This window comes from Pelodiscus sinensis, chromosome 2, assembly GCF_049634645.1.
Source record: "Pelodiscus sinensis isolate JC-2024 chromosome 2, ASM4963464v1, whole genome shotgun sequence".
Classification (NCBI taxonomy): Eukaryota; Metazoa; Chordata; order Testudines; family Trionychidae; genus Pelodiscus; species Pelodiscus sinensis.
Window position 1 is genome coordinate 161,015,417 of NC_134712.1, and position 22,581 is coordinate 161,037,997.

Genomic DNA, 22,581 nt, shown 5'->3' on the forward strand with positions numbered 1-22,581 from the left:
GTATACTTGAGAGTCATGACTGATATTTTTACGTAGTTGGCAATTCCCTTAATTCCCTTAAATAAATCTTACAGTTGAAAAGTAATTCTCTCCCCCCCCCATACCTTTTCAATATCACACTACCTCCAGTATAGAAAATGTTAAGTCAAAAGGGATTCCCAATGCAATAAACCCCTAAGAATACTCAGGAACATCACATTAAAACACTTTCCAAAAATATTTCTACAGACCAAGGTCAATAAACCTTACGCAGTATTGCACACAGTCACAGCACATACCTTGAATGATTGAACTCAACTTATTAAATACAGGCTGAAACTGGACCCGATGCTAAACAGGGTCTAACCCTTATTTTTTATCTGGTTCTAACTGCTAATTGTCATCCTGATTATGCTCTCTGTGTCAATGCTATGAGAGCTGGCAACACAGTAATCGAAACAAATTATTTCAAACATGATAACATGTTTCAAACATGATAATGCTGGACTTTCTGCTCAAACCTCTATTTCTGATCATACAGGGTGTGTCTAGTCCACACTTCTCTGTCGACAGAGAGATGTAGATTAGGCACATCGAAATTGCTAATGAACCAGGGATTTAAATATCCTGCGCTTCATTAGCATAAATATGGTCACTGGTTTTTTTCGAAACTGAGGTTTTTTTTGAAAAAAATGGCAGTCTTGATGCAGATCTGTGGAAAATAAAGCCTTTTTTGACAGATCCTGTAAACCTCATTTTTTGAGAAATACAGGATCTGTCAAAAAAGGCTTTATTTTTGACAGATCCGCGTCTAGACTGCCGTTTTTTCACAAAAACTCCATTTTGAAAAAAAGCGGCGGCCATGTTTATGCTAATGAAGCACAGGATATTTAAATCCCTGCTTCATTAGCAATTTTGATGTGCTTGATTTGCATCCCTCTGTCGATGGAGGGATGCAATCAAGACATAACCTCAATGAGAGAAACCACTCAGAAGCTAGGAGAAGAAAGCACTTAGCTACATCTAGTATTTAAAATGTGTGTAGATTATCATGTCTAACACAGTGCAATTTTCCCCTATAGATAAGCTGTAACAGATGAAATATCTCACATAGTAAAGCTGGTCGGTAAGCACAGAAGCTTTAAAACAATTGCATATTTTATCAGCAGACTCAATGGCTACGTCTATACTGCAGGCTTCTTGTGCAAGAACAGTTGTTCTTGCACAAAAACGTGAGGAGCATCTACACTGCACATGGGTTCTTGTGCAAGAAAATTTATAATAAAGTATTGGAACAGAAGGCTACTTGCGCAAGAGTTATTCCTCTCCCCACGAGGAATAAGCCCTCTTGTGCAAGAACTCTTGTGCAAGAAGGCAGTGTGGATAGGCAACGGGTTTCTTGCGCAAGAAACTGCCGTGGCTAAAATGGCCATCAGAGCTTTCTTGCGCAAGAGAGCGTCCACACTGCCATGGACACTCTTGCACAAAAGTGCATCTCTTGCATAAAAGCACATGGCAATGTGGACACGCTCTTGCACAAGACCTTTTGTGGAAGAAGCCTGAAGTGTAGACATACCCATTGTGCTTAATATTCCAAGTATTGAAATACTAGCTGAAATATCTTACTAGATCCTGATACATACCTATTTGATCGTACCTGTATTTTGAGGTACTTATATTAATGGTTATAAATGTCTAAGGAGCAGTTTTTCTTTTGTAAATTAATATTGTAAAGAGGAAATAAAGTACACAGTCACTAAACTGCACAGCCAAAAAACGTTTGATGTTATCTTATTCGTATGTGTTAACTGCTTGTCTAACACTGCTCCAAACCTCAAATGAAATAAACAGTAAAACCATTCTGATTACACACTGCTTTTCAGTGATTCATGCATCTGATTTTATTTTTTGATAACAACACTTATGAACTTTGCAGGGGCTGTGCAAGGTTGAATGTTTTCATTTTTGGTCTGGAACTCTGAGGCTTTTTGATAAAAGGAAATCTATAAAACTAGTCATTACTAATTTAATTTCCCCTCCTTTACCTCTCTCTTGTGATAGACATTGATTCTTTTAAGATAAATAATACACTTAAAAACAAAATATTTTTCTTACTAAAACAAGGAAACCTTTTTTTTAGAAACTGTTGCAATGAATAAAACGAATAGGTATTTCACACCCTCTTTCAAGAGAGAACAGTTATATTCACACCCTCTTTCTCCACCCTCCTCCTCAAGATGGAAAAGAATTTTTTCAATTGTCTATTGCTATTTATGACAATTCCGTCCTCCATCCATCCAGGTACCACTTGAGGGTTCCTGTCACTGTACAATTATACTGAGAAGCCTCTTGTTAAACTTTGGGCCACAGAGTATGTAAACTTCATGCTTACTACAGGAAAGAGCATGTAGCTCTTCATGTACTGTTGCACAAATGGATGGAACCTGGGGAAGAAAAAAATGAGGATGGGAGATCTCCCACTAATAACCAATATTGAGTGGCCATTGTTCTCTGAAGAGCAGTGGGAGGAGAATGGGCAATACTGCACTGTGAGGATTGTGCTATGCAGACAATTTTATTGTACGACTTGGGAGGAAAGTTGATTCCCTCAACCTTGTGGAGCATCCCAGAGCCCAGAAGCAAGTCGGACTATGTGGTTCACAAAGCATTTATCTCATAGTCATGTTCATTTTTTTAATTTATATTTGGATTTTGACTGGATTTTTGTGGGTTCATGGCAAGGAAGCACAAGGAACTCCCTCTCTTCCATGTATTTGCGAAAAGGACTGACCGCATCGTCCCTTTATTTTGCTTGGCTGGGCAAGCCATTCCAAAAGTGGCAGCAAAGTCTTGGCTCTACCTTGCATTACCCTTTCTAAAGGTGGATTATCCAAACATTGGGAAAGTTGGGCATCTATTGGTAATGTGTTTCTCCCAAAGTAGTACACAATTTAACTGCCACAGTCTGACTTAGGTATTTTACCTACTAATGCTCATTAATGCAAATGCCAAGATAGCTAATTTGGGATCCCTGCTTTGCCTCTGCCTCTCAAATTCTGCTACAAGACAATACTCCAAGGGTACCTCTACACTGCGTGGCTATTTCAAGACACCGGAGGTATCCCGAAATAGCTACCCCGCGTCTTAACAAGCCTCCCATTATTTCAAAATATTTTTCTAAATAACAGTCACGCTATTTCGGCATCCCTGTAACACTTGTTCCACAAGGGTTAAGGGATGTCTTGAAATAGTGCATTATTTCAAAATTTGGTACTGTGTTGATGCATCACATTTCAAAATAAACTATTTTGAAGTAGAATCGAAATAAGATACACAATTTGAGTAGCGCAAATTGTGTATCTTATTTTGAGTGTAGCGTGCTGTGTAGGTGCACCCCAAGTGAGAAGTCAAAACATGGTTGAGTCGTCTCCTGACTATGAAGACTCCTGCTGTGATTAAGATGGTAGGAGCAGGAAAGGCCAGTTTGTCCCTGTCTTGCTTGCATGAAACATTGTATATCAACATACCAATAGCTAATAAACTACAGAGTGGGTGTCTGTTGTGCAGTCCCTGCTAGGTCTGTTCAGTTGTCATCCACAAATATCAGGATTCGTTGCCTCTTATGCATCCTTGCAGAACTTGTTCTCTGTGTGTGTTTTTAAATACAAAACAGGAAGGTTCTAAAGTCCTTGCTTACTTGACACGGGAATTGATCTTAATCATCCCTAGTTCTGTAGGATTTATTTTGCGCAGAGAAAAAAAATGGCATTACTGAAAACAGTTGGAGAAATACAGTGAACCATTGGGGAAATGTATTAAGTTAATTAGCAGCCCATGTAACAGCAGATGGGAGCTTTGCTTTTATAAAGCACAATACTGATTAAGAAAGAAACATTCTTTATCTCAATCTTAATCTGCCTCCTATTGGACAGAAATAAGCAGAGTTCATTTTGTTGTCCGACAATCTAAAATCATTGTGCTTTTAATTCCACATATGGCTAGAGTGAGTTCTCTACCTTACCTTACAAATGCTGATGGGAAGATAGCATGGCTATATTTATAAATTAATTCCCCTTATACTCTACCGAGACTGCCAAATATATATACAACCTTCAGAGGGGACACAATTTTAATATTTATTAAAATTGCTTCTCTTATGTGTGTTAATCATTTCTATGCATTATTAACTTCACATTTATAGCCGTCAATTACTGGCAAGTTTATGATAGATCCTTTTCCCATAGGAGTCTAGTGCATTCCTATCAGAATTCTGAGGCTCAGCCACATATTTCTAACATAAGTGCTTTCCTTCTTTGAATATTTGAGGCCAAGAAGGAGGGTACAGCTAGACTGCATGGCTCCTTCAGGATACTGGAAGTATCCCAAAATAGCAACACCATGTCTTTAAAAGCACCTGCTATTTCCTGAAATTTCCCAAAATAAGCTATTGCGTAGCTTATTCCGACAGAAGGGTGCTATCTAGATGCACCTATACTTGGCAAGGCCATATTTAGTCTGTGTAAGTACTCTTGCTTTGTTGTCCAGCTACCTGAACTACTCAAGCCCTCTGAATCAGTCTCAGCCTATTTCAGACTTGGAAAAAAACAAATTATACTGTTAGCCCTTCCCCAATCTCCAAGTGTTCAGTCCTGCAATCTTCCTATCTTCAGTGATGGCAATACTAACATTAGGTTATCAAGCTAGCTCTACCTTACATATAACTTACAAATTAGTTTTTTCAGGATGTTTTACATGGGTGGTCTCCATAATCCTAGAAACAACATTACCTGGGAACAGTATCATATATGGCAACATTTACACATCAGGCAAGATAAATTTTTTCAGAGATAGATAGGTTTGTGTTTGGAGAGGACCCTCAAGAAATTTGAAATCCAAGACTTAATTTTCTATTTCTTAAAGTATATTGGACCACATGAAAATAAAGGTGAGTGTGTATTTCATTGTTTCTCTTTTTATGTTTCTTTTTTCATCTTTCTTCTTGTTTTCCTACTGTAATGTCTCCATCCTTACTGTTTATTAAAATTTACAAACTTATGCCATACTAACTAAAATGCCCCTACATATTTTTCTTTCAATTCTTTCACTTCAAGAAACTTCCGTGATTTGTTATTGTATCGCTTTCCTGTGGAACACATCTCTTTCCTTTGGTCTTCCATGTCCCTCTTCCTCTTTACTATCTCTTATCTCCTCATCCTTCCTCTCTCTCCTTTATGGCCCAGAACCTTTTGAGATTTACCTTTCAGAAGCCTTAATGAGACAGCACAAACATGACAGGAGGTTCAATGTAATTTCAAGGGATGATGTAAGTTGGAAGAGGGCTCTTTGAAAATATACAAAATAAAATAGCACTGATGTGAAACTTAAAGTCCACACATATGTTCAATATAACAATGATGTTTTGCCATTACTGTTATATATCATCTTCTACTTGATGATCTCAAACTGCTGTACAAAAATTATTGAATTAAGCTTCACAAGATGTTGGATGAGGCAGATAAGTATTTGTATCACAATCAAAGCTGGGGTATGGAAAATAAAATGTTGTTAAGTATAGCATTACCACAAATTTCCCTGTGCTGAAGTAGGATTGTCAGACATTTATACTAGGGTGATTTTCGTAAGACCCGTAAGACCAACATTTCCAAAGTTGGGTTCCTAAAGGAAGATGGGTAAATTCATATTTAGTAGCCTATGTAAAACTGGCCTGATTTTGGAGGTGTTGAGCACTCAGAGTTCCTGCAAACATCAACAGGAACTGTTGGTAATTAACATCTGTGAAAATTGGATGCGTTTTATTTATGTGGCTAAAGTTAAACATCCACATGTATGAATTTTGTCATTGCTGGTTTATCCAAAGTAACAAGGAAAGTCCAGAAGAACATAGAATGCAACCCAGGGCCAGGGCCAGCCCGAGCCCTTTTGGCGCCCTGGGCCCAGGCGTGTGGTGCCACCCCCGGGCGCAGGGCACATGTGTAGGCCCGCCCGTGGGGCGTGGGCTTGCCCACCCCTGGAAGTGCGAGCCTACCCCTGGGGCGCACGGTGCATGCACTGCCCAGCTCAACCCGGCCAGCGTTGCTAGCGCACGCGCCCGCAGTCGTAGGGGCAAGGGCGCTGCTGTCCGGCGCCGCAGGGCCGGCACTGTGGGAGCTGGGCGCGTAGCTCCTGATGGCAGCCCCAAGGGACACCGTGCGCCCCTTACAGCTGCCATCAGGTGCCCCCCGTGGGTTGGAGCCCTGGGCAGCTTCCCAGCTCACCCATGCCTCCATCCAGCCCTGCCCAGGGCTTCTGACACTCAGTCCTGCGCATTCATCATGAGAAACTCTTTCTTCTGTTAATCCATAGCTATACCTCCATCCCAACTTTATCCTAGAATGTCATATCATTTTGTACAGTTTTTGCAAATTATTGCATCCAGTAGTTCAATCTCCCAAAGGAAAAAACGTTACTCACCCTGTGCAGTAACTGAGGTTTTTCAAGATGTGTGTTCCCCTGGATGCCTCACTGTAAGTGGGTGTGGCAGTACCCCGTGCACCTGGGATCAGTGATCTTCAATGGCAGTGCCTATCTGGCCATCGGACCAGTTCCTTCTTTGCCACAAAACTTAACTTTCAGGTCCGAAGCAGAGGGGAGGAGGGCAGGTAGTGGAGTACTATAGGGAAACATCTCAAGGAACCTCAGTTACTGTTCAGGGTTACCCTTTTTTCCTCTGGGAGATTTTGGGACAGCATGTAATGTGGATGTCCTGCTAGAGTACCTATGCTGTGTCATGAGTCATGGCATAGTGATGGCTGAAAGTGTCCATGGATGCCCATGTGATTGCTTTGGAAATGTCAGCAATCAGGATATCATAGAGAAAGGCGATTGAAGAGATGAGTGAGCTGGTGGAATGTGCTCAAGTTCCTGGGGGAGGTTGTTGATTATGCTGTTGGTAGCACAGGTATTTACACTTTGAGATACACTTGGAAAGGCGTTGCTTAGAATTGGTCATGCCTTTCAATCTTTTAGCCATTGATAGGAATAAGTGTGATAATTGTCTGGAAGGTTTAGTTCTATCCAGATTGAAAGATAATGCTTGTCTGACATCATGGGTGTTTAATGCCACTTCCTATTGGTTGTTATTTGGCTTTGGAAAGAAGCAGGTAGGTGGATAGGTTGGTTGAGATGGAAAGGAGGAAGGTACCATAGGTAAAAATGTAGGCTATGGATATAACATGACCTTTTCTTCATGCAAAGTCATTTACTGGGGTATGCCATGAGTGCTCCAATTTCACCAGTTCATTGGGCCGAGACAATAGCAACAGGAAATTCTGTTTTCATGTATAATGCATATCAGAGCCCACTGGCTTTGATTCAAAAGGTGGTTTAATAAGAAAACATGGAATGAAGCTAGGGTCCTATGCTGGAGTGGGATCCTGTATATGAAAGTAAAGATTTTAGAGACCTTTCAGGAATCTTTTCATGAACTGGTGGGTGAACACAGAGTAGATGTCTATCACAGGGTGAAAGACCATGATCGCTGCCAAGTTCCCAGAGCCAGTGGATAACTCATATCTTTTAAGTTGTACAATATAGTCCAGAAGAAGTGGTAATGGAATGCTCATTGCCTTGACATGATTGGCGGTGCATCAGAATTGGAATGTAGTCCATTTGTGCAGATTCATGCATCTAGTTGTATCACATTTGCTATTCAAGAGTATTCATTTAACTGCTTCTGAACAGGTCATCTCTGGGTCCCAGAGCCATGAAGAACCATTTGTCCAGGTAGGGTAGCTATAACTTTGGATGGAGGATTCAACCCACATCCTGTGAAAGCAGTCATGGAGTCAGTCGCAGAGTGATCCAGTGCTAGCCCTGTCTAGACATGCCCCCCACTAGGAACAGTCCCTATGGCACTAGCACTGGGGCAGGAGACCAGGGAAGCATCCTGTGGCACTGGTAGGAGAGTGACATGTCATGTGACTGAACTGATGGACACCAAGCTGGGTTTGGGAATTTCCGCCTCTGATTCAAGAGCTCCAGACGCAGGTTCAGAGGTCCTGGGTGGTAAGGCCCCGTCAGGCCCACCTGTGGCTATGCCCCGGCAGATATTAATTCAAATGAAGCACTGCTGCCACATATATCTGTATCTATACCTGTGTGGTAGAGGAGGCATAAACCACTACAGACACAATGACACAGGGTGGGAGCAAATAAGTTTGAGATTGAAAACCTGGTCTAAAGAACCATTCAAGATAAAGCTATTCTAAAGAACCATTCAAAGTAGAGTGGTCCATTAACACCTCTACAAAAGTACACAAAGAGTAAGCTACAGGGTTACAGATTGTTGTAATAAGCTATAAAAAAGCTTTGAAAGGTCCCTTATAATATGTGCTAGCTACTTATGCTAAACAGTCTGTTCCATCCAGCATTTAGCTGTGACACTCAAATCTCTCTCGCTGACCTGAGGAAGAGCTCCATGTGGCTTGAAAGCTTGTCTCTTTCTCTCTCTCCCCCTCCCCCGCAACAGAATTTTGTTCAATAAAAGATATTGCTTCACCTACCTTGTCTCTCTGATATCCTGGGACCAACATGGCTAAATCTACACTGTATACAACATAGGATGAGATGTTACTAGCATCGAAAATTGAATTGAGAACTTATTCACTCTGATGCTTGGTCCACTAGTCATGCTGGCTCTCAGCAAGAGAGCTGTAGGCACATGAATAAAGACTGAGGGGAAGTAAGAGAGATGAGATAGAGAAGAGGGAAAGAGCAGGGATTGGCTGATTTACCTTTGATGTCATAACCTCAGAGGAAGCATGTCAGAATCCCATAACTGAACAAAGACCCGTGCCGAGCATAGCTGAGGAGGAGGAGGAGGAGGAATGGGGTGAAGGACAAGGGGGAGCTTTGCTTCTGAGATCATAATCCAACAATAAGCTTTTCATAGGGCTATAAGAGAGGGAAGGAAGAAAAATGGAAGCAGGAGCAATCTGAATGGGGAAAGGAGGTGTTCAGTCCATCAGCAGGATACTCACCTAGGGATCAAGGAGTCTGTGCCTAATCTCACCTTGAATTTGGAATGCCCTTGTAAGACAACAAAGGAAGGGGAAAACCTATTCAGCTTAAAAATATCAGGCTTCAGGAGAGTGAGGATCAGAGCAGGAGAGCGGATAGACTCAGTAGCCCCAGGCCCCTGGAAAAGGCGGCGGATGGAGGGGAGAGAGGGGTAGGTCTGTTGCTCCTGGAAGAAGTGGGACCGTAGGCAGAGGAGTGGAGCTGGGCAGCCAGCCCTCAGCATTGCCCAGAAAGCATTGTCCGGAGCTCCAGCAGTGATTTAAAGGGCTGGGAGCTCCAGGAGCTCCAGGCCTTTTTGAATCAGTGGGCTCCGGTCAGTCGCCCCTCCACCCCTCTGTTGGTGGGCCTGGATCCAGGGTATCCTGCAATTCATTGTCTGGTCTCTCTTTAGCCACATACATAGATGAGGAAAGAGTAGGCAGAATCTTGCCTTTTTTACTATAAATTTACTTTCTAATTATGCCAACAGAAGCAGAATACGTGTGGAAAATAGGGATGTTATATTTCAGTTAACTGACTCGTCGATTTACCTCATAAATTCTTATTGGTTACTCGACTATTCTATAGTCCCCGGGGGTGGGGCCGGCAGCCCACTCCCGAGGAGTCCCCTGCACTCTGTGCTGCTGTCTCTGTATCAGAGGCAGCAGTGTGGGGTGCCAGGAGGGAGCTGGACCACGAGGGGAGCCAGTTTAAAAACCTGCTCTCCTCGCAGACCAGCTGCCTGTCGACCCGATACAGAGGAAGCAGCTCAGGGTGGCAGCAGCCCCTTTCTGGGATGTGTGTGTGTGTGTGGTCTGAGCTCCTGGACTCAGCATGAGCCAGAACTGAGCCAGGCTGCTTGCCTGCCTGGCTCTTAATACACTTCAAATGCAGAACCGCAGGAGGGGTAGGTCCCAGATCTGGCACAAGACGGTACTGAGCTGGGCTGTTGGCCAGCCTGCTAAAAAATTTACTGGCAAGGGATGGGAAAATGTGTGTAGTCTATAGCATTAACCTATAAGCTTTTGCTAATCAGTTAATGGACTATTACATCCCTAGTGGAAAATACTTTTATATTGAGTATCTAAAAAATAGTTCAAGATGTTGACTTTTTTAACTTTATGATGACTAGTCCATTTAGTTTGTTACAATGAGGGTTTTATTTGATAGTGTGAATAATTTAAAATAACCATTAGAAAGAGCTCAGAGGATATGTCTACACTGCAAAGTTAATTTGAAATAACAGCCGTTATTTCGAATTAACTTTAATAGCATCTATACATGCAAACTGCTATTTCAAAATTAATTCGAATTTGGTAAACCTCATTCTATGAGGAGTAATACCAAAGTCGAAATAGCTATTTTGAATTAAGTGCTGTGTAGACACTTTAATTCAAAATAGGTGGCCTCCAGTCCTTCCCAGGGAGCCCTGGTGGCCACTTTGGGTACAACCAAGAAAACTTACTCTCCTCTTCCCAAGCCATGGAGCCATTAAAGGGGTAGACCCTGGCCACAGTGCCTGTGCCAGCTCCAAGCCTGCCAGTCCAGAGCCAACAGTCACTGCCCCTGACCCAGCGGTCCCAAAACATAAGCCAGCAAGCCACTGGCAACCAGACCCTCCACTGCTCCCCAGGAGCAGTCTGCGAGCTCCCAGGAGCCTACAGGGGCTGGAGAAGGCAGGCACATTCCTGGTCCAGGGTAGAGATCATGGACCATATTCAGGTTTGGGGGAGGAGCCCCCAATGTCCATGATCTCTGCACTAGATAGAGGAATGTGGCCGTCTATGGCAGGATAGCTTCCAGCCTGGCTACCAAAGGCCACATGCGAACCCAGGAGCAGGTTTGCATGAAAATCAAGTTGGTCTGGCAAGACTCCCAACCCTGAGCCCTGAGCTTTCCCTTCCCCTCCTTCCCCTTGCTTCCCCCTTCCAGCTCCCTCCTCCCAGGTTTCTCCCTCCCCTCTTCCACCCTCTCTTTTCCCCCTCCCACCTCCTTTTCCCAGTCTCCCCAGAGGTTCATCTGCCCCCCCCCCCCCCAGTTTTGTTCAATAAACCCAGTTTCTATTTTTGAATGTACGTGTCTTTTGTTTAACATCACGAAGAAGGGCTAGGGAGGGGTAAGTGGAAGGACGTGAGGGAGGAATGGGGCACAAGCCCCTGGTGGGGAGGACTGGGGTGGCTCTGAGGGCTCTGAGGGGTGGACACTCTCCCTCAGGGCCTCCTGGATCCTGACAGCCCCCCCCCCCCACCGATGGGCTCCCCCGGATGGCAGCCTGCAGCAAGTGCAGCCGGGCTGATGGCAATGACCCCACGAGATGCACTGGCGTGTCCAGGGGCAGCTCTGGCTCCATGTGGCCAAGTGCTGTGTTGTCCCTAGTGCGGGCACTCAGGGCACTCCAAGACAGGACTGCTTTGCTGTCCCTCATCGAGGTAGATAAGCAAGTGGGGAACCCTGAGAACTGTCTGTCCAGGGTGAGGGTAGGGTCCCTTTAAGCACGGAGCTCAGTTAACCTCAGGCAGCAACCCCACACACTCAGTCCTAACCTGATGCTCTGCCAGCACTGGTTGCAACCAGCCTTAACTTCGGTTCAGGGTCCAAGCGCTATTTCAAAATAGCAAAACGCTATTTCGAAATATGTTTTGTGTGTTGATGCGTTAATTCGAATTAGCTTAATTCAAATTAACTATTTCGAATTAAATTAACTCATATTAACGCTGTAGTGTAGACGTACCCAGAGTGACTTGTCAGCTACATACATAAATGTAGATTGATAACCAAGATGGAGGGCTTGTTTTTGTTGGTAGGAATAGTCTGAAGATTTAAGCATGCCAGAGCAGCCAGAGAGTTTGGACTGCAAGAATTCCCAAGCAACACAGAGCAGGGGACTATTACAACCCTTCAGAGGCAGCAAGGAATATCTTATTGGCCATGGATAAATCAAAACTGTACTTGGGCTACTTTCCAGCTTCAGTAAAATATGGGCCAGTGAGACCAGCTTGTTTGATGAATGATTAGATTATGCCTTTACATTTTGCCAGGATTTACTTGTGGTTACTTTGCTAACTGCTGTATTTTTATTTATGTTTCTCTATTGGGAACATTGATAATTCAGAACAAAAAGCTACAAGCAAATTCATGTGAAGCCCATTAGTCCTGCTACTCTAAAATCTCATTTAGCCATCCTTGGAGAATGAGTACATCAAGAAAGTCAGATATCTTTTCACAGCAAGATTTAAAATTCAAACTAAAACAAAATAATAGATTATGTATAATAAATTAGGGGATCTAATTCATCTATTTTTCTTATGGTATTATGAAACAATCTTTTATTTCAGTACATTCAGCATTTGTGTTTTAGCAAAAAGGAAAAAGAAAATAACTACTTTCTGCTGTGTCCTCCCTTATAGATTGCTGCCAATTTTGATTCCCTCTATAATAGTCAAGCCTTTGCACACCTATTCTTTATTGTTTTCCTACAGATCTATAGTTACATTTGAATGAGCACACATTTTAAGGTTTTATCAAGTATATTTTTTCTTTATAGCTTACCAATTTTACCACCTGAAACTTTTCTGGTAAGATTCCAGCAATCTAAGTATGATTTCAATATAATAAATGCTATTGGTATAATATATTTTTTTAATATAAAAGATCGCTCACCGCATGTGGGATCATCAAATTAGGAGAAGAGTTCAAATGGTCATTCTTTAATAAAATATTGACTTCAGTATAGCTTATGACTTCTCCCCTGGCCTGATGCATGAGCTATGAAATTAGTTTATATTGATGACCCAGGTAAAGCCCACAACGTATTGGCTTTTTGGTCTCAGATCTATCCAATTTAATTAATTTATAATTCTAAAGTGTCAACCACAGTAGTAGTGTCTGGGCCCTGTACATGGATTAGTTTAAAATAAACTGGGCAAAATGATAGTTCTGCACCCTACTCTTGGTTAGTTGTGAGCTGCTTGCTTTGAGTGTGATCAAGTTTATCTAACATTCCATTGCTTCAGAAATGCTGTGATGAGAGGGTAATTTTTGTAGTATCAACTGAGAATATTTCATAACTCTTCCTGAACTCTCTTTAGACAAGGCGTTTCACAGCTTTGGGTCTGCTGTTGAGAACACTCTATTACAGACTCCTTCTAATAAGTGCTTGGATTTTGTTATACATAGGCCTTGTCAGGGGTGGCCCTAGACTAGCTGCCAGCAACTGGCGCCCTAGGCAAACCATGCAATCGACGACACCCGTTCCCCACCCAAACCCCAAGGGCAGATATAGGCTGAGGTTTTTGGTAAACTGGGAAACATTTTGCCCCTATTTTCCATTTAATGTTTTTTAAGCATATTTATTTAAACAGGCATAATTATTCGGTTTGTCCATCCAACCAATGTTTCTGAGATCAGATTAAAATAGAGACAAGACATTTTCAGAATAGATTTGTACACGACAGGTAGACAATATTTCAGTATGATTTCAAATAAAAATGCATTACAAATGTTAATTATAATGTTTATTATTACAAATCCAAAATAATCCATTACGCTATTCTGCTTTAACTGCCATTACTACCACATCGCTGGAGAGAGGGGGGCTGGGGATAGAGTTCTGTGGCTGGGGAGAGGAGCATGGGGAGATGGGAGAGGGAACAGGATGCCAGTGGGGGGGGAGAGTCCCCTGAACCCATCTTCTCCCAGGATTCCCCCCCCCCCCACAGAGGGAGGCCAGCGCGCACCTCTCCCAGGGCCAACACCCCCCCCCCCGAAGGTGCAGGGAACCCCCGTGTGCGCCTCTCCTGGGGCCAACACCCCCCCTTCCCGTGGCATGGGGAAACCCCCCCACACCGCTTCTCCCGGGGCTGACCCCCCCTCCCGCGGCGCAGGGGAAGCTGGCACGTGCTTCCCTGAGGCCAACTCCTCGCGCTCCTCCTCCAGGGCTGACTCACCCCTCCTGCAGTGCAGGGAAGTCGCCGCACTCCTCCTCCGGGGCCGACGCCAGGCATTACGAGAAGGGGAAGGGGACGTGGCAAAGAATTTGGCACCCCATTTAACTTGGCACCCTAGGTGGCTGCCAAGTTTGCCTATAGGCACGGGCCACCCCTGGGCCGTGTTTTCATTGAGGATTTAATGCAGGCTCTTACACAGATGTTGCCCCTCAACTGCTTGGCAGAAATGTGAGGGTAGGTGGCCTGCCCTACCGGCTAAAGTTCAAGAACTGCTAATATGTGAGCTGGTAACCTGCCCACTTTGAAGTGAGGACACAGATTAAACCACTTCAATCTGATAGTCCCTCAGTACCTTCTCACAGTATCGCCCATGTGACCTGAAGTACAGACAAGTTCTCTCACAGCTTTCTGGAAACTAATAATAAATAAATCAAACTTAAAAATGTTGTAAAGTTCCTTAACTAAAAGTTAGTGAAGGGCTGTTAAAACGTGCAATTTAGATAACTTTTAAAATAAAGCTGATTAATTCACCATTTAAAAAAAAAGCCAGTTAATAACATGGAAGGTAAAGAAACCTAAAATTCATTTTGCAGAAAGTCTCGCTCTATGTACTTCTGCTGACATTCTTTTTAGTTTGTCTCATTTTCTTGAGTCGTCCAGTGAGGGGAAACACTTGGAAGTGTAGTGGTGAAAATAATAGGCTAAAGTCCTCCTGTTGGCACGGAGACAGGTATAAAATGAATCCATTGCAGTGAAAAATTTGTCAAAAAAAGTGTACTTTCAGCATACGTTGGTGGGTGGCCTTGCTAAGACTTGTAATCTGTTGTCTTCCATATTGCATCACCACTTTCAGAGACATTATTTAGTCCATGTACTTGGCTTTTACTTCTACCATTTTTGTTTTAGTGGCAATCTAAAGCACAAATAATCTGTGACTGGAAGTTCTGAGTAATTTTATAACTCACCATGCTCACTACACACCTAAGGGGCCATCATTCATGTTGCTGTTGTCAAAACAGAGCAGATTTACTCTCAATTGTTCATGTTTGGTAGAGGATAACCGCTGCTTCCTTGGGGATTTTTTTTTTTTGTTCTTTTGAAAATTCCTAGCTTCCAAATTATGTTCATTGACAGGCCTCCCAATAGCTGGGGACAGTTGCTTTGGAGCCTAGTGATTCAAAAGGTCCTGGGGCTCCCAGGCTGTGTCTATACTTCAGAGTTTTTCTGGGATACCAGAGGTATCCAGGAAAAATGCTGCCACATCAAGGGAACATGTCTACTTTTTCAGAACAGTTTCTGAAAAAGCGGGCGCGTTCTTTCGGCATCCCTGTATTCCTCTTGCTGAGAGGAATAAGGGATGTTCCAAAAGAGGAGAGTTTTCTAAAATTTTACCCTGTGTAGATGGGCCAAATTTCGGAAAAGCCTCTTCCAAAAAAAAAGCAGAAAAAGGTATGCAAATTTTGGGGGAGGGGTCTCCACGCTCTAGCCAAAAGTGGTGAGTCACCTCAGAAGAAGGCAATGCACAGCAGGGCCAACAGACTTGTGTATGCGTAGGAAAGATTGAGGGGCCTGGCTCCACACTCATGGAAGAGGCAGGGCCTTGGGCAGAAGGGACAGGACTGGGGGCAACCAACCCTTAATGCCTCCCAGACCATGTTCCGCTGGCCCCCTGCACCTTCCAGCCATCCCTGAAAGCCACCTGGAGCGTGCTGCATGGTGCGACAGTGGCAATTTGCATATCTTTTTCCAGCGAAAACTGCAGTCTGGACGTAGCCCCAGCTGCCACCACTGCTACTACAGACACAGCAGCAGCTGAACCTCTGGGCCCTTTAAATTGCCACTGTCGCACCATGCAGCACGCTCCAGGTGGCTTTCAGGGATGGCTGGAAGGTGCAGGGGGCCAGCGGAACACGGTCAGGGAGGCACTAAGGGTTGGTTGCCTCCAGTCCTGTCCCTTCTGCCCAGGGCCCTGCCCCTTCCATGCGTGTGGAGCCAGGCCCCTCAATCTTTCCTAGGCATACGCCAGTCTGTTGGCCCTGCTCTGCATTGCTTTCTTCTGAGGTGACTCACCACTTTACTTTTGGCTAGAGCGTGGAGACCCCTCCCCCAAAATTCTTGGCGTAGTGTAAAATATTGTTTTGCAGAGAGTACCCTACCACATTTCTTAGTTATTAATTGTATTATACCACATACTGCACAGGATGCACTGCTAGGTGTAGTAAGCTAGAATTCATCACCCTGGTTACTGCTAAATCTGTCCGTGGGACTTATCCCTGGTAAAGCCTTGCAACCTCACCCAATGGGACTCAAGTATCTGCGTCTGATCAGCTCAGATCTGAAAACAGCCCTGTACTCTCAGACTTGCGTTGGGTCATCGCTGAACACCTCCTCCTACCCACAGGGTTGGTGTAGGCAGTGGCAGCTGTGTGCTTTGCTCCTGTCAGCTGCGGCTGCAACCTCACTAAGGGTGTGTCTAGACTACATGCCTCCTTCGACGGAGGCATGTAGATTAGCCAGATCGGAAGAGGGAAATGAAGCCGCGATTAAAATAATCGCGGCTTCATTTAAATTTAAATGGCTGCCCCGATCTGCCGATCAGCTGTTTGTCGGCAGATCGGGGGAGTCTGGACGCGATGCCTCGACAAAGAAGCCTTTCTTCATCGACACAGGTAAGCCTCGTGAAACCAGGCTTACCTGTGTCGATGAAGAAAGGCTTCTTTGTCGGGGCATCGCGTCCAGACTCCCCCGATCTGCCGACAAACAGCTGATCGGCAGATCGGGGCAGCCATTTAAATTTAAATGAAGCCGCGATTATTTTAATCGCGGCTTCATTTCCCTCTTCCGATCTGGCTAATCTACATGCCTCCGTCAAAGGAGGCATGTAGTCTAGACACACCCTAAGCCATGTGTGCCAGCAAGTCTTAGTGCCTCTTACTCGACAGTGTACAGAGCTCAGGAAGGTTGTGGTGCCCAGAGGGAGCTGGCCAAGTGGAGGTGACTGAAGACAGATCCCAGGCATGGGGCGTGAGAACATCAAATCCTCATCAGGACAAAGCCCCTCGGATAAGGTGGGGACAGCACTGACAGAAGTTGTAGGGAGAAGTGTTGGAGTCAGATCAGTTTTAAAAATGACTGGACACTCTCTGGTCAGGTTGTGCTCCAGAGAGGTCCAGATGAGGTCTTCTCTAATTCCTGGTACACCTGAAAATATTTCTGAAACCCTTTAGAATGAAATAAACCACATCAGTGTGTCAGGCATTTTCAAAACCATTTCCACGAAACAGTGGAGGAGAACATGCTTCACTCTCCCTTTCAGACTTCCCATTACACAAACGCCCTCTCCTGGTTATGATTTGTTTTAAATGGACAAGCAAATGAATAGATTCTCCAGGCCCTCTTGTCTCCTGTGTGTGATTATAGAATCATAGAAACTGGAAGGGACCTCAAGAGATCATCAAGTCCGGGCCCCTGAGAAGGGTTGGGGAGATGTCAGAAATTAAGAGGTGGGAATTTTTGTGGAAGTGTTCTATTAAAATGCTGATACAGTTGAACCTCTCTTGTCCAGGATTCCCTGGTCCAGCAACATCCGTGGTCTGGCAGGAGCAAAAATGTTGTTAGACAAGAGAGTTCCGGCTGCAGAGGTTGAGAGCATCTGGGAGTAGAGCTGGTCTGGTTGGTGGTAGCCTGCAGGGGCAGTGCCCCTGGGGGTAGAGAGCCCTGGGAGCCGCTGTTGTCACGTGCACGGGGCCGGGGTCTCGGAAATCCTGGGAGCAGTTATGGGCCGAGGAACTCCAGAAGCAGCTGCTGCTGCTGCGCCAAGGGCTGGGGGCGGGGAACCCTGGGAGCAGTTGCTGCTCCATGTGGGGTTGGGAGCAGAGCATTGGGAGTGGGCCGGAGGAGATCAGGCCTGCAGGTTCTCCCAGGGCAGCAGCCAGGAGGGGAGCCCTAGGAAAGCCTGGAAGCCTGACCTCCCCTGGTCTGGCATAGTCCCTTGTTTGGGACCACTCCAGTCCCGAGGGTGCCAGATCTGGAAGGTTCAAACTGTAGTTTGTCAATGTATTACTATGTGAGCCAATGGCTGTGATGGTCTATGTTATGTAAACTGAATGTCAGTTTTATAGCAAACTGAAGTCTACATTACCACCCTTGTAGCTAGCTGAAACTGGACAAGGATTAAATGGAGTTGAAGACTAAATTATTGTCTCATCACATACATAGTATCTGTCAGAACTGAGGCACGATGATGCATTCCTCCCTCCCAGGAAAATGTTTTCTGGTAAATGTAATTTTTATCTTTCACAGGAGCACAGAACTGTTTTTCAAAAGCAAGAGCAGTTACACAGAACCAACTCATCTTCAGTACCTGAACATCAGTTTGCTCAATTCAGCTTTCTACCCGTGTTTTACTTTGTAAAAACCGGATAAGATGGTTCCACCCAGTAATAAAGCCAGAGACTAAAGAGACGGAATGATCGAAAAGTGTGGAGAGACACCATCTAGTGGTATAATGTTTAATACACATGTTCTTCAAAGAATATAGTAGTCAGTGAACTGCACTTCGTATTGATTGAATAAAAGACGAGCGGGATGGCTCCATACGTTTGGTTTTACAAGGAAGTGTGGCATAGAGGCGTAGAGTATGCTCCTTTCCTAATTGGGATGATCAGGTTTTTGGAACCTATGTACCTGATAACTTACTCCTAGCATATTAACTTTCCTGGGTACTCATAAATGGATCTAAACATGATTATACTATTACAAAGCAATTTTTAAAACCAGCTGGAGAGAGAAGCTGCGGAACTTGCTTTCATTTGCAAATTTGACACCTTTAATTATGGTTTGAACAAAGACCTGAACTGGATAGACTGCTACATTCAACACCCTAAAGACATCAAAAATGAAGTATCGGACACTTAGGCCCACTCTATTAGCCTCATTTAGCATGGAAACTATAACCAACACACATTTTTTTCTTCTTTTTCTTCCCCATCCCCTCTTTTTCGGCTATTTATTTGTACCCCTGGACTCTTTGCTTCATACTTCTGAAGAAGTGGGTTGTGCCCACAAAGGCTCATGATACCATCTACATGTTTTGTTAGTCTCTAAGGTGCTGCAGGACCAATTGTTATTTTTAAGTTTTTTCAATTACAGACTAACACGGCTACTTGTCTGAGACTTATGAAACGTAGTCAAATGCAGCCATGTATGCTGCAATTTCCATGCCTGGTTGTCTGCTTCATGCTGATTGATTTAAAAAAAAGTTCAGTCAAGCCCATTTCACAGTTCAGACATTCCTGTGAATGAGTCTAGGGAAAAAATCTTTTGCCTGTGCTAAAAAATTCCAGACACTTTTTTATTTTATTTTAATTTCATTTCATTTTGAAAAGCTCTAAAAGGCTTTGCTTTAGAGAAGGGACTTGGATTTTGGCAGGGAGGTGACCTTTTTGTCAGAGATGTTCCTTTTGCCATTCATGTGAAAATGCACCTAAATCTGGCCAAGTTATAAGCCTTTGAAAAATAACAGTTTGCACACGTTCCTTAGAGCCTCACAGCTGGAATCTCCAAAGACTCCATCTCTATTATCAGGGCTGAACAAGACTTTTCCCTGAAGTTACACTTCCCTAAGCATTGGTGTGGACAGTGCTATGTTTGCAGGTGAGGTGGCTTTATTTAATTTATGTGTCACCTTTCACAGAGGTGGCTTTATTGTACCAGCTCTCTCCCATCAGTGGACACACAGTGCATCTACACCTCTGTAATGCTTCGCATGCAGACTAGCCCTTAAATATCATTCATAGAGAGACTGGTTTATGGTACTCTTTTTGCTCACTATAGCAATTTAGACATGCTGCCTGGTACTAACCTGTCTTTTCAACCTAAAAGTAGCCATTTACATGTAATTTTCCTTTACTTAATTGCTGAAAGAGAAAAGCATTCCCAGTTAGATTATATAATCAGGATGCATTATCCTTATAAATCTCTTTAAAGCATAGTAGTAACTTGCTTGCAGTCTTTAGTCTCTTAATTCCATTGCTTTCTGCTTTCCCTTGCAACTGATTCCCACTGTAAAATAGTAGAAGGAGCTTTCTTCTGAAGAATTCTACACGAAAGCAAACAATTATTAAACAGAATAATCATTCTGGAAAAGTAATAGATGTTGACTCAGTGGGTGCTCTGAGGTTGGAGCACCCACAGGAAAAAAATGGTGGGTGCTAAGCACCTACTAGCAGCCCCTCCGATAAGCAACTCCCACTCCAGCACTTCCTGACCACTGCAATCAGTGGTTCAGCAGCATACATATCGGGAAGAAGGACAGAAGTGGTGTGTTTGTGGGAGGGGGTGAAATCCGACCAGGGGCCATGTGCAGCTTGACCTTCTGCTCACAAACAGGGAGGAACTAATAGGGGAAGTGGAGGTGGGTGACAACCTGGGAAGCAGTGATCATGAGATGGTAGCTTTCAGGATCCTGACCAAAGGAAGAAAAGAGAGTAGTAAAGTACACACCTTGGACTTCAAAAAAGCAGATTTTGACTCCCTCAGAGACCTGATGGGCAGAATCCCCTGGCATGTTAACATGAAGGGGAAAGGAGGCCAGGACAGCTGGCAGTATTTTAAAGAAGCCTTATTGAAGGCACAGAAAGAAACCATCCCGATGTGTAGCAAGAGAAGAAAACATGGTAGGAGACCGGACTGGCTTACAGGGGAAATCCTTGGTGAACTTAAGCACAAAAAGGAAGCTTACAAAGAGTGGAAACTTAGACAAATGACCAGGGAGGAATTTAAAGGTATAGCTCGAGAATGCCGGGGGGTTATCAGGAAGGTGAAAGCGCAAATGGAATTGCGACTGGCTAAGGATGTGAAGGATAACAAGAAAGGTTTCTACGGGCATGTTAACAAGAAGGTGATCAGAGAGGGTGTGCGGCCCCTAATGGATGAAGGAGGTAACCTAGTGACAGATGATGTGGGGAAAGCTGAAGTACTCAATGCTTTCTTTGCCTCTGTATTCATGGACAAGGTCGGCTCCTGGACTTCTGCACCAAGTGACGCAAGATGGGATGAAGATGGACAGCCCGTGGTGGGTAAAGAACAGGTTAGAAATTATTTGGAAAAGCTAAACGTACATAAATCAATGGGTCTGGACTTAGTGCATCCAAGGGTACTGAGGGAGTTGGCAAATGTCATTGTGGAGCCTTTGGCTATTATTTTTGAAAAGTCGTGGAGATCGCGAGAAATCCATGATGATTGGAAAAAGGCAAATGTAGTGCCCATCTTCAAAAAAGCAAAGAAGGATGATCCAGGAAACTATAGGCCGTTCAGTCTTACCTCAGTTCCTGGAAAAATCATGGAAGGGATCCTTAAGGAATCCATATTGAGGCACTTGGATGAGAGGAAAGTGATTAGGAATAGTCAGCATGGATTCACAAAGGGAAAGTCATGCCTGACCAATCTGATTAGCTTCTATGATGAGGTAACTGGCTCGGTGGACATGGGGAAAGTCAGTGGATGTTATATACCTTGACTTTAGCAAGGCTTTTGATATGGTCTCCCACAATATTCTTGCCAGCAAGTTAAGGGATTGTGGATTGGATAAATGGATGGTAGATGGATAGAAAGATGGCTAGAAGGCCGGGCCCAGCGGGTAGTGATCAATGGCTCGATGTCAGGATGGCGGTCGGTTTCTAGCGGAGTGCCCCAAGGTTCGGTTCTAGGGCTGGTTTTGTTCAATATCTTTATTAATGATCTGGATGAGGGGATGGATTGCACCCTCAGCAAGTTTGCGGATGACACTAAACTGGGGGGAGAGGTAGATACGCTTAAGGGCAGAGATAGGGTACAGAATGACTTAGACAAATTGGAGGATTGGGCCACAAGAAATCTGATGAGGTTCAACAAGGACAAGTGTAGAGTCCTGCACTTGGGACGGAAGAATCCCAAGCATAGTTACAAGCTGGGGACCAACCGGTTAAGTAGTAGTTCTGCAGAAAAGGACCTGGGGGTTACAGTGGATGAGAAGCTAGATATGAGTCAACAGTGTGCCCTTGTAGCCAAGAAGGCTAATGGCATATTAGGTTGCATTAAGAGGAGCATTGCCAGCAGATCCAGAGATGTCATCATTCCGCTTTATTCGGCTTTGGTGAGGCCGCATCTGGAGTATTGTGTCCAGTTCTGGGCCCCCCACTACAAAAAGGATGTGGACGCATTGGAGAGGGTCCAGCGGAGGGCAACCAAAATGATTAGGGGGCTGGAGCATATGACTTATGAGGCGAGGCTGAGGGACTTGGGTCTGTTTAGTCTGCAGAAGCGAAGAGTGAGGGGGGATTTGATAGCAGCCTTCAACTTCCTGAAGGGAGGTTCCAAAGAGGATGGAGAGAGGCTGTTCTCAGTAGTGACAGATGGCAGAACAAGGAGCAATGGTCTCAAGTTGTGGTGGGAGAGGTCCAGGTTGGATATTAGGAAAAACTATTTCACTAGGAGGGTGGTGAAGCACTGGAATGGGTTACCTAGGGAAGCAGTGGAGTCTCCATCCCTAGTGGTGTTTAAGTCTCGGCTTCACAAAGCCCTGGCCGGGTTGATTTAGTTGGAATTGGTCCTGCCTAGA

The 22,581-nt window shown here is 44.2% G+C and overlaps 1 protein-coding gene across 1 annotated transcript in view; it reads right to left on the reverse strand.

Annotated features, from left to right (window-relative positions):
- The window catches only part of CUL1 (cullin 1), a 93,570-nt gene extending 84,878 nt beyond the window's left edge, over positions 1-8,692 (reverse strand). Inside the window, exon 1 of the mRNA XM_075921712.1 lies at positions 8,541-8,692. The gene's annotated coding sequence lies outside the window, so the exon portion shown is untranslated. The remainder of the gene's footprint in view (positions 1-8,540) is intronic.
- Between the last annotated feature and the right edge of the window lie 13,889 nt (positions 8,693-22,581).